Raw genomic sequence first — 12,185 nt, forward strand, 5'->3', positions numbered from 1 at the left:
TGTGGCTGTGTTCAGAATGAACCAATTGTAAAAGGGTGTGCACACTTAAGGAACCAGGTTACTGTAACTTCTTTATTTTTCCCTAAAATGTTTCTGATTGTTTTTCACTTAATTTTTACACATTGTAATTTCACAGTGAGGGTGGAAAAAGTTCTGACCTGATTAATTTTAGTTTCATTTTTTTACTTCACAAAAACCTACCATTTTAACATGAATGTGTAGACTTTTTATATCCACTGTACATGACCTAATGATGGAAGTCATTTGTCAAATGTCCTGAGGTTTCTTGATAGAGGCCCATACAACAAGAAGATGGAAGATGAGGAAAGAAGGTTCATTCTCTGCAAGTTCTGAATGTTTTTGTCTAATTTTTTTGAAGGAGTATACAAAAAACAAACATAAAACTGTGAAATCAGCTAACTGAATGAAGTTTAAAATGACACAACACAAAATCTTTTCCTGGCTGAGTTTTCTACAAGATCAAATTACTAATGTTTATTCTTTTAGATTAATACATTGGATTAATGGGGTAATACAGGGTGTCCCAAAAGTCTCCATACATAGGGGACTATGTATGCCAGCACCACGTCGGTCGTGTCTTCGTCAGTGGATGTTCATGGACGCCCACTTCTCGTTTGGTCTGCAACACTTCCAGTCTTTTTGAATTTGTTAATAGGTTTGGCAATAGTGTCTTGTGTGATCTTCTTGCCATATTTACTATTAAAGTCCATTGCAACCTTGTGACAGCTTCCTGATCCAGATTCATTATTATTATGAGAATAATTTCAATACATTCTTCTTTTGTCAAAGGCATTCTGAAAAAAAAAACTTAAGTATGAAAATTTTGGAAGATATTTTGCTGAAAAGTGTTATTGTCCCCTATGTATGGAGACTACTGGGAACACCCATGGGCTTAAATGGCAAATCCCATACAGAAATGTGATATATGGACATATATGGATATACAGTATGTATTAATTTCCAATACATGTAATATATTAGCATATAAGAATTTCACTTATACAAAATATATGCCATAATTAGATAGATACATATGTGTCATACATAGAAAGTTATTTCAAATTGGTCCTTTTAAAATATGGGACATATGTGTGGCATATACACACACACACACACACACACACACATTATATATATATGTATGTGAGTGTAAAAAAAACTTTTTGTTAAACCCCTTGAATTAAAGCTGAATGTCTACACTTCAATCACATCATTATTGCTTCATTTCATCATATATATATATATATATATATATATATATACACACACACCAATCAGCCACAACATTAAAACCACCTGCCTAATATTCTGTAGATCCCTTGTGCTGGCACCAAGTCATTACCAGTAGAACCTTTAATCCATGGAGGTGGATCTGGACTTGTTTGTCCAGCACATCCTACAGATGCTCGATTGGATTGAGATCTGGGGAAATTGGAGGCCAGTCAACACCTTGAACTCTTTGCCATGTTCCTCAAACCATTCCTGAACACGTTTTGCAGTGTGGCAGGGTGCATTATCCTGCTGAAAGAGGCCATTGCCATTAGGGAGTACCGTTGCCATGTAGGGGTGTACTTGGCCCGCAACAATGTTTAGGTAGGTGGTACATGTCAAAGTAACATCCACATGAATGCCAGGACCCAGGGTTTCCCAGCAGAACATTGCCCAGAGCATCACACTGCCTCTGCACCTGACTGTCCACATGATGTAAAAAAAATGTGATTCATCAGACCAGGCCATGTTCTTCCATTGCTCCATGGTCCAGTTCTGATGCTCACGTGTGTATTGTAGGCGCTTTCAGCAGTGGACAGGGGTCAGCATGGGCACTTGGACCAGTCTGCAGCTACACAGCATGCAACGCAGCAAACTACAATGCACTCTGTGCTCTGACACCTTTCTGTCACAGCCAGCATTAACTTACAGTAGCTCTTCTGTGGGATGGGACCAGACAGGCTAGCCTTCGTTCCACCACACACATCAATGAGCCTCGGATGCCCATGATCCTGTCATCGATTCACTGGTTGTCCTTCCTTGGACCACTTTTGGTAGGTACTAACCACTGCATATCGGGAACACCCCACAAGACATGCCGTTTTGGAGATGCTCCGATCCAGTCATCTAGCCATCACAATTTGGCCCTTGTCAAAGTCTCTCAGATCCTTACGCTTGCACATTTTTCCTGCTTCCAACACATCAATTTCGAGAACTGACTGCACTTGCTGCCTAATATATCCCACCCCTTGACAGGTGCCATTTTAAGGAGATAATCAATGTTATTCACGTCACATGTCAGTGGTTTTAATGTTATGTCTGATTGGTGTATATACACATACACTATATTGCCAAAGGTTTTGGGACACCCCTCCAAATCATTGAATTCAGGCATTCCAATCACTTCCATGGCCACAGGTGTATAAAATCAAGCACCTAGGCATGGAGCTCAGTGAATTCCTCTCAGGAGCTCAGTGAATTCAAGCGTGGTACCGTGATAGGTTGCCACCTGTGCAATAAGTCCATTCGTGTAATTTCCTCACTACTAAATATTCCACGGTCAACTGTTATTAGTATTATAACAAAGTGGAAGCAATTAGGAACAACAGCAACTCAGCCACGAAGTGGTAGGCCACGTAAAATCACAGAGCGGGATCAGAGCATGCTGAGGCGCACAGTGCGCAGAAGTCGCCAACTTTCTGCAGAGTCAATAGCTACAGACCTCCAAACTTCATGTGACCTTCAGATTAGCTCAAGAACAGTGCGTAGAGAGCTTCATGGAATGAGTTTCCATGGCCGAGCAGCTGCATCCAAGCCTTACATCATCAAATGCAATGCAAAGCGTCGGATGCAGTGATGTAAAGCACGCCGCCACTGGACTCTAGAGCAGTGGAGACGTGTTCTCTGGAATGACGAATCACACTCTGTCTGGCAATCCGATGGATGAGTCTGGGTTTGGCGGTTGTCAGGAGAATGGTACTTGCCTGACTGCAATGTGCCAAGTGTAAAGTTCGGTGGAGGGGGGATTATTGTGTGGGGCTGTTTTTTAGGGGTTTGGCTTGGCCCCTTAATTTGAGTGAAAGGAACTCTTAATGCTTCATCATAACAAGACATTTTGGACAATTTCATGCTCCCAACTTTGTAGGAACAGTTTGGGGATGGCCCCTTCCGGTTCCAACATGACTGTGCACCAGTGCACAAAGCAAGGTCCATAAAAACATGGATGAGTGAGTTTAGTGTGGAGAAACTTACCTCCTGACCTCAACCCAATAGAACACCTTTGGGATGAATTAGAGAGGAGACGAGTGCCTGACCTCACAAATGCGCTTCTAGAATAATGGTCAAAAATTCTAATAAACACACTCCTAAACCTTGTGGAAAGTCTTCCCTGAAGAGTTGAAGCTGTTATTCCTGCAAGGGGTGGGCCAACTCCATATTAAACCCTACGGATTAAGAATGGGATGTCATTAAAGTTCATGTGCATGTAAAGGCAGACGTCCCAAAACTTTTGGCAATATAGTGTATAAAGACACATGCTACTGGTGTATTTAATTTGCAGTAATTTATTGGAAACAATTAATAAAATACAACTCAGAAATTTTAGGTATTGGATAGTAAGGACAGTAGAACATAAACACCACAGGTACATTGGGTACTAGATCAAATACATAAACAGAAACAGTTTTAATCAATAGTTTAGTATTGTTTCTTTTTGCTTGCACGTAATTCATCCATTTTGCAATTCACTGCTATGCCAAGTTGACCATGGGTGGTTGCAGGGAATCATTTAATAATCTATAAAGACAAAAGAGATGCACACTGGGCTCATTGTGCTTGCACATAAATTAACCAATAAAGGGGTATTTGCAATTTAGATCATAAATGGCGTCAAACTAAATCAGTAGTGTTTCAAATAGCATGGAAGGAGAGCCTTTTGAGCTATAGGAAAGCTCTTAGTGCTGCTAGACCAATGTATCTCTCCACCCTAATTGAAGATAACAGAAATAATCCTAGATTCTTATTTAATACTGTAGCAAAATTAACTAGGAATAAAACCACAATAGAAACACGCACACAATCATTATATAGCAGCGATGACTTCATGAATTTTTTCAATGGTGAAATTTAAAATATCAGGCAAAAAATTCAGACTATTAATTTAAAACTGGACAGTTTTATAACTAACCCTGTAGATGATAATATAATAATATCAGATCAACAATTACAATGTTTTACTCCCCTTGAAGTGACTGAACTAATTTCACTAATTTCATCATCAAAATCATCAACCTGTATACTAGATCCTTTACCTACTTGTTTCTTCAAACAGATAATTCCTGAAACGATCAAACCTCTTTTAAAGATAATCAGTTCTTCCCTTAGCATTGGCTAAATCTTTTAAACTAGCAGTTATCAAGCCCTTGATTAAAAAACCTGACCTTGACTCCTGTCAGCTGTCTAACTATAGACCAATATTAAACCTCCCCTTTATCTCCAAGGTCCTAGAAAAGGTCAGCAGCTATGCTCATACGTACATAGGAATAACATTCATGAAATGTATCAGTCAGGATTTAGGCCTTATCATAGCACAGAGACAGCACTGGTTAAAGTGGTAAATGACTTACTACTGGACTCTGATCAGGGTTGTGTCTCCTTGCTTGTGCTGCTTGACCTTAGTGCAGCTTTTGATACCATTGATCATGCTATTCTCCTGGATAGACTGGAAAATGTAGTAGGCATTAAGGGAACGGCCCTTTCCTGGCTCAGGTCTTATTTGACTGATCGTTATCAGTTTGTAAACGTAAATGGTGACTTCTCTTCTCATACTAAGGTAAAGTTTGGTGTCCCGCACTGCTCTATTTTAGGCACACTGCTCTTTTCTTTATATATGCTACCAGTTAATAAACTGGATGTTTATTAACTTTCTCTTACTTAATTCTGACAAGACAGAAGTACTTGTACTAGGACCACATGCAGTTAGAAGTAAGCTTTCTGATTACATAATAACTCTGGATGGCCTTTCTCTTTCATCATGTGCAGCAGTAAAAGACCTTGGTGTGATTATCGACTCTAGTCTTTCTTTTGAAGCTCATGTAGATAATATAACTAGGATTGCTTTCTTTCATCTCATAAATATTGCTAAAATAAGAAATATATTGTCACTAAACGATGCAGAAAAATTAGTTCATGCTTTTGTTACCTCTAGGTTGGATTATTGTAATGCCTTTCTGCCTAGATATTCTGGTAGATGCATAAACAAGCTCCAGTTAGTCCAGAATGCAGCAGCGAGAGTCCTTACTAGAATCAGAAGATATGACCACATCACCCCTATCTTAGCCACACTGCATTGGCTCCCAATCAAATCTTGTATTGATTATAAAATATTACTATTGACCTATAAAGCACTAAATGGTCTTGGGCCACAGTACCTGAGCGAACGTTTGGTCTTTTATGATCCGCCACACCTACTTAGATCAAAAGGTGCAGGCTATTTGTTGGTACCTCGAATAATGCGGGCTACAGCTGGGGGTAGAGCTTTCTCTTACAAAGCGCCACAGTTATGGAACAGCCTTCCACTTAGTGATTGGGGCTCAGACACAGTCTCAATGTTTAAGGCTAGGCTAAAAACATATATGTTTAGTCAAGCCTTTTGTGAACAGTTTTTTCTTAGGTACAGGGGCAGGTCTGGAGGGTTCACAGGCATAGAGTGTTGTGGTGTACTGGGATGTTTGAATGCTGTCGCCCCCCAACTTTCACCTGGTTCCTCTCAAGGTTTCTTCCTCATATTGTCTCAGGGAGTTTTTCCTTGCCACCATTGCCTCTGGCTTGCTCATTAGGGATAAATTCACATATTTACAATATATTTTTTGTGAATCCATTTATTTCTGTAAAGCTGCTTTGTGACAATATCCATTGTTAAAAGCGCTATACAAATAAATAAAATAAAATAAATAGATAAAATAATTTGTTGTTTATGCAGTAACTACTTTGTCTTTTGTGTTGTCTTACTTTCAGAAATTTAACAAAAACCTTTATTACAACAGAACTGCTTAAACTTCTAACAATATGGGTTTTACAAAGCTTGAAAAACAAGACATAAACATAATTGCTCCTTTAGCCCAACCTGTAGAGCATTCCATGTGCTCCAGGCCCTGCTCAGACACGGCATTAAGATGCGTCCTGGGTCATCTGTAAGTGGACAGCACTATGTACAGGTGTAAACAGGGTCCAATGCATCTTGATGATGTACTGTGATCCAATCACGCAAACCACATTTGGAGGTGGTTTGGGATGCATAAGACCACATCACATTTGTAGTCTGAACATTAATGCGTCTTAATGCATCCCAGACAGCAAGAAATGACCACCTAATTAACTGTGTCATTGCCCTAGAAAGAGTATACCTAATCATTGTGTTTGGAAATGCCACTAGGCTAATGGATACAGCCAATTCTATAACAGCATTTATAAGTTTCAATAGCAGACCACACAACTGAAATGTCTGAAACAGCCTGTACAGGTACAGTACATTTAATAGGATTCGCAGGACAATTCTGCCTGAAAATAAATGTAGCAAAAGACAGGCGTAATAAGTATACTCAATGCTCTTCCTTCTGCGGAAATGATGTTTGAAATCCCATCACAATTAGTCACTGGAGACGCCTTCATAATGCCATTTACACTTGCACATTTATGGTTTTGCTGTCCACTTGTACTTGTGACGGATGGTAATACCAGGTGTGAACACAGCCTGAGTCACTTTTAAGCATCTGCTAAATAAATAAATAAATGTGAATATAATCATCAGAAAATAACATCCATCCATTTTCGGTACTACTTATTCTATCCCAGGCTCCCTGCGACTGGGACTCGGGGCACAAGGTGGGTGACACCCTGGACAGGGTGCCAACCCATCACAGGGCACAATCGCACACACTCACACCCCATGGACAATTTGTAAATACCAATCATAGCACTGGTGGTGACAAATACATTGGATCCAGGGTGAAGCTCGACCTACAAAATATAATAGACATGTGTTACAGTGCAAAATCAAGAAGCTTCTTCCCTCTAGATTACATGCAGATGCTAATATGTAGGAAAATACTAAATAAACAAAAGACACGTACATCCAGTAAATAATCAGACCATACTTTCTAGTAATAACTGTAATTATTGTTGTATGTAGATACTATTGCTGTTGTTAGCTATATGGTTACTGTTACAGTTTTTAGCTGCACAGAATCCTAACTCACATGGTACATGTGTGGTCCTGATTAAGGCTAAAAGTCAGTGTGTTTTAAACGTACAGGTTCTGGAATAGATGCTGGCATTTGACCCTTGCCTGGTTAATGGCCATTTGCTGCTCTATTTTCTCCAGCTTTGCCAATATTTGGGGCAATGTAAGCAGTGGTACATATTAACCCATTCATGTCCACATCTGTTTATATTTTAAATTTGATCAAACCATATAGCTGAAAGGGAGTTTTTCTTATCATATCAACTTTAGTCAGGAGTTAAAGTTATTTTTCCGCTGTTGTAACAGCAAAGCCAATAAACAAATGCTACTCGGCCTTTACTCTACCATTTTAAAGTGGTTTCCGTGAACATCTGTAAACTTTGTAAAATGGGAATAAGCATCACACATTATGCACATTGCGTCATAGGTAACTAATGAGATATGCATAATATGTCATGCAAAACCAGATCTTTTGTCATGTAACCCATTAATACTGGCTTCTATAGCAACTTGACAGAACCAGTCATTCACATGGTTTTTTTTTCGTTGGGAATCGGCCATCTGAATGACTTACAAAAGGACCAACCACAGATAAAATAAAAACAATAATAAATGCATACCAACAGCTGACATATTTAATTAAATTTACTTACGCTGAAGAAGAGTGTTGCACAGCAAAATCACCTTCTCCCTAACCTTCTGAATGGAGGAAGCGTCATATGCACTTGAAGATGAAGCATTCTCAACCATTCTGTTCCAGAAGCCTCTCTTCACAAGGTTAATGGCCTGTTTCTAGAAAACAGAACTTCATTCAATTGGCTTTGTCAGCACCACAACTTCAGTAGATGTAACTACCACACTTTGCTATACAAATGGATACATAGTTATAAAACTTTACCTAGTGTCCTGCTGTAGATTGCTCTCCTCAGGGCTATCAGAAAATGTAGGATTGGGATTTCTGACCATTTTTTAAGTGGTAATGGGCTTACTTTCACAGACACCCTCTGCTGCAGATTAGTCTGTATTGTAGGCGTCCTCTCTGTGCATGCAAAAAAGTATATATATAAAATTAGAATAGAATACAGGAAACTTGCTTTGTAGAAAATGAGATGAAACTTGTAGTTATAATATTTATAACCATAGTTAAAATGCTGCAACACACACAAACACACAAGGTTAAACAAACTGCATATGACTACTGCATAATGTTGACTACTGCATAGTGTAACTTGAGTAAGCCAATGTGCAGAAGGCTTTGTAATTGTGAGTGTGTTATTGTATAAAAATAAAACAGTATATCTAAGTTGAAGAAGTTGCTGGCAATAAGCACAGCAATCAACAAACGCTGAAACAATGAAACAGTGTTTCAAACTGCACTACTTGTTTATAAACTACAAAGAGTTTGCTATAGGTCACACATATGATTCAATTCATAATATTTAACTTTAATCTACTGTAACCTTCACCTATGCTTTGGCAGTAGTGAAATAGCTCCCTGATGAGGCAGATATTAGCATTTTCACAAGAGAATATGCATATCACTTAAACATTGCATTTTTATTTTTAGAATGGTTTAATTTTCTATTTAGCAGAGACACAACTGGCTGTTTAATAGCTGTAAATATTTAGCTACATTTGTCTGACCGCCCATCACTACTAAGCTGTCTACCAACACAAGAGTAAAATAAATTATACCACAGTGCGGCTGAATTCTCGAATCTGAATGGTCATTATTTTTGCGCATTAATTATGTATAACGGCTCGATCAGTACCTCCAGCTGTAACATAAATGATGAGTTTATACTAATGCTGTCAAATACGTTATTGTTTCTATAGTAACAGTAACTCATTCAGAGAAACTTAAGATTAATAATAAACTGATTAAAATGTGAAACAAACAGTGTTACAAATGAAAAACATAATCGTTGGAGAAGACGTTTATGTGACATTTATGGAAGAAGTCTTGGATGTCCACGCTTTATAACAGTCGCAGAAAAAGGTGCTTTGTAAAGAGTCCCAGCACTGGGAAATCTTCAGGACCGGGGAGTTTATGTTTTGCGGTTTCTTTGTAGCTCCATTTTTTTGTCTCATTAACTTCAAGACAGAAAAGGGAGCTCATGGTGAGGGGACGACTGTTTAAAGCTATAACGCGAGTAATAACAGGATCTAACTTGTCTCGCGGACGTTCCACGAAAATCAAATATAACTAGAAACCGTTAAAAAACTTGACATTTTGTTCATTAATAAATTAAAAATGTTAATCGTGCTGTGGTATAAGCGGAATAACACACTTCGAACTGTGTCACACTACCCCTGCATCTATTATTCAGGTATCAAAGACCGGTTGCACTTAACTAGCTACGTAGCTATTGATCCATACCTGAAAAGAAACTAGCAGGCCAGCAAACAAATTAATTAGAGCAGGTGCAACTTACATTAGCTAGCCTAACCACCAAAATCACTAGCTAAAGAGCTAACAGAGTTTTACTATCTTGCTATTACACTGACCATAGCTAGCTAGATACTAGCACGTTGGTAGCATACAACCAAGATATAATCATAGTAAAGCAGATATCTTAATAGTAAAATGTTTTCCTCATAAATTATAAAATAAAAAATGAAAGTTGTTAAGTTTTACCTGCAACTTTGTGCACTATAACCTGAAACACGGGCCATCCTCCTTTGGGCGTTTTTCCCCCCATCCCGCCACTCCACGATGTAATCGTTGTCTGATCCATCCAAAAACTTATTTGAGTCAAAATTCCGGATCTGAGAAGTAGGCACAATACTTCACTTCCCAACATTGGAGCCTCCACACCACTGTACTAGTGCAAAAATAATCAGAACAAGTGATGAACGTGAGCGACTGCCACCTATCTTAACTTATCCTGTTGATTATGGTTTGTGAATTTTTGAATTGTCAGAAAAGTTGATTGGTCAATGTGAATGGCGGGAAAAATGTGGCGGAGTCAGGGTCAAACGTTCACTTTCTTTTTATTCATTGATAAGCATTATGGGGAGCCTGTGAAGTCTGAGTTTAACAGTCTACCCCTCCAATGAAAAGGTCGGAATATGAAATACAAAAGGTACATTGTGGAGAAAACTGAAATTCCTTAAAGCACACAGTATCCCTGGAGAAGTGTCACTTTCTTCATTTGTAATTCATAATTTCATTCAGTTCAGATGACTGCCTTCACAATGGTTTATTTAGTGCTATGAGCTTGAATTAATTGAGTCTGCATCGCTTACACTAACATTAAACACAGACTATAACATTGGTGACGTCAGAGTTATGTTAGCCTTAGGAGTTAGCAGGCTAGTTATGTCAATGCGGAGCCTAGCCATGTTATTTAATGCCAGTACAGAATAGCTCAAGTTATAACTTACAGCTATAGCTCGCATACCAATGGAATATGACATGTTTTGTTATGTACAGTGGTGTGAAAAAGTGTTGGCCCCCTTCCTGATTTCCAATCTTTTTGCATGTTTGTCACACTTTAATGTTTCAGATCATCAAACAAATTTAAATATTAGTCAAAGATAACATGAGTAAACACAAAACACAGTTTTTAAATGAAGGTTTTTATTATTAAGGGAAAACAAAATCCAAAACTACATGGCCCTTTGTGAAAAAGTGTTTGCCCCCCCGTTAAAACATAACTTAACTTAATTTCTCTAGCCACACTCAGGCCTGATTACTGCCACACCTGTTTGCAATCAAGAAATCACTTAAATAGGACCTGCCTGACAAAGTGAAGTAGACTAAAAGATCCTCAAAAGCTAGACATCATGCCGAGATCCAAAGAAATTCAGAAACAAATGAGAAAGAAATTAATTGAGATCTATCAGTCTGGAAAAGGTTATAAAGCCATTTCTAAAGCTTTGGGACTCCAGCGAACCACAGTGAGAGCCATTATCCACAAATGGCGAAAACATGGAACAGTGGAGAACCTTCCCAGGAGTGGCCGGCCGACCAAAATTACCCCAAGAGCGCAGCAACGACTCATCCAAGAGGTCACAAAAAACCCCACAACAACATCCAAAGAATTGCAGGCCTCACTTGCCTCAGTTAAGGTCAATGTTCTTGGCAGAGTTCCAAGATGAAAACCGCGGCTGAGCAAAAAGAACATAAAGGCTCGTCTCAGTTTTGCCAGAAAACATCTTGATGATCCCCAAGACTTTTGGGAAAATACTCTGTGGACTGACGAGACAAAAGTTGAACTTTTTGGAAGGTGTGTGTCCCATTACATCTGGCGTAAAAGTAACACCGCATTTCAGAAAAAGAACATCATACCAACAGTAAAATATAGTGGTGGTATCGTGATGGTCTGGGGCTGTTTTGCTGCTTCAGGACCTGGAAGACTTGCTGTGATAAATGGAACCATGAATTCTGCTATCTACCAAAAAATCCTGAAGGAGAATGTCCAGCCATCTGTTCGTGACCTCAAGCTGAAGCGAACTTGGGTTATGCAGCAGGACAATGATCCAAAACACACCAGCAAGTCCACCTCTGAATGGCTGAAGAAAAACAAAATGAAGACTTTGGAGTGGCCTAGTCAAAGTCCTGACCTGAATCCTATTGAGATGCTGTGGCATGACCTTAAAAAGGCGGTTCATGCTCGAAAACCCTCCAATGTGGCTGAATTACAACAATTCTGCAAAGATGAGTGGACCAAAATTCCTCCAACAGACTCATTGCAAGTTATCGCAAACACTTGATTGCAGTAGTTGCTGCTAAGGGTGGCCCAACCAGTTATTAGGTTAAGGGGGCAAACACTTTCTCACAAAGGGCCATGTAGTTTTGGATTTTGTTTTCCCTTAATAATAAAAACCTTCATTTAAAAACTGTGTTTTGTGTTTACTCATGTTATCTTTGACTAATATTTAAATTTGTTTGATGATCTGAAACATTAAAGTGTGACAAACATGCAAAAAG

The 12,185-nt window shown here is 38.8% G+C and overlaps 1 protein-coding gene and 1 long non-coding RNA gene across 2 annotated transcripts in view; both read right to left on the reverse strand.

The window, feature by feature from the left end:
* dvl1b (dishevelled segment polarity protein 1b) overlaps positions 1–12,185 on the reverse strand; it is a 74,760-nt gene that overhangs the window by 42,099 nt on the left and 20,476 nt on the right. The window lies entirely within an intron of this gene.
* Positions 1,299–10,842, reverse strand: LOC128317104 (uncharacterized). Its single transcript, XR_008300604.1, has 4 exons — positions 9,888–10,842; positions 8,148–8,288; positions 7,903–8,041; positions 1,299–7,026 (listed from the first exon to the last, which is right to left on the reverse strand). It is a non-coding gene; the product is annotated as an uncharacterized LOC128317104 (long non-coding RNA).

The sequence above is a fragment of the Pangasianodon hypophthalmus genome, chromosome 20 (genome assembly GCF_027358585.1).
Source record: "Pangasianodon hypophthalmus isolate fPanHyp1 chromosome 20, fPanHyp1.pri, whole genome shotgun sequence".
Lineage (NCBI taxonomy): Eukaryota > Metazoa > Chordata > Actinopteri > Siluriformes > Pangasiidae > Pangasianodon > Pangasianodon hypophthalmus.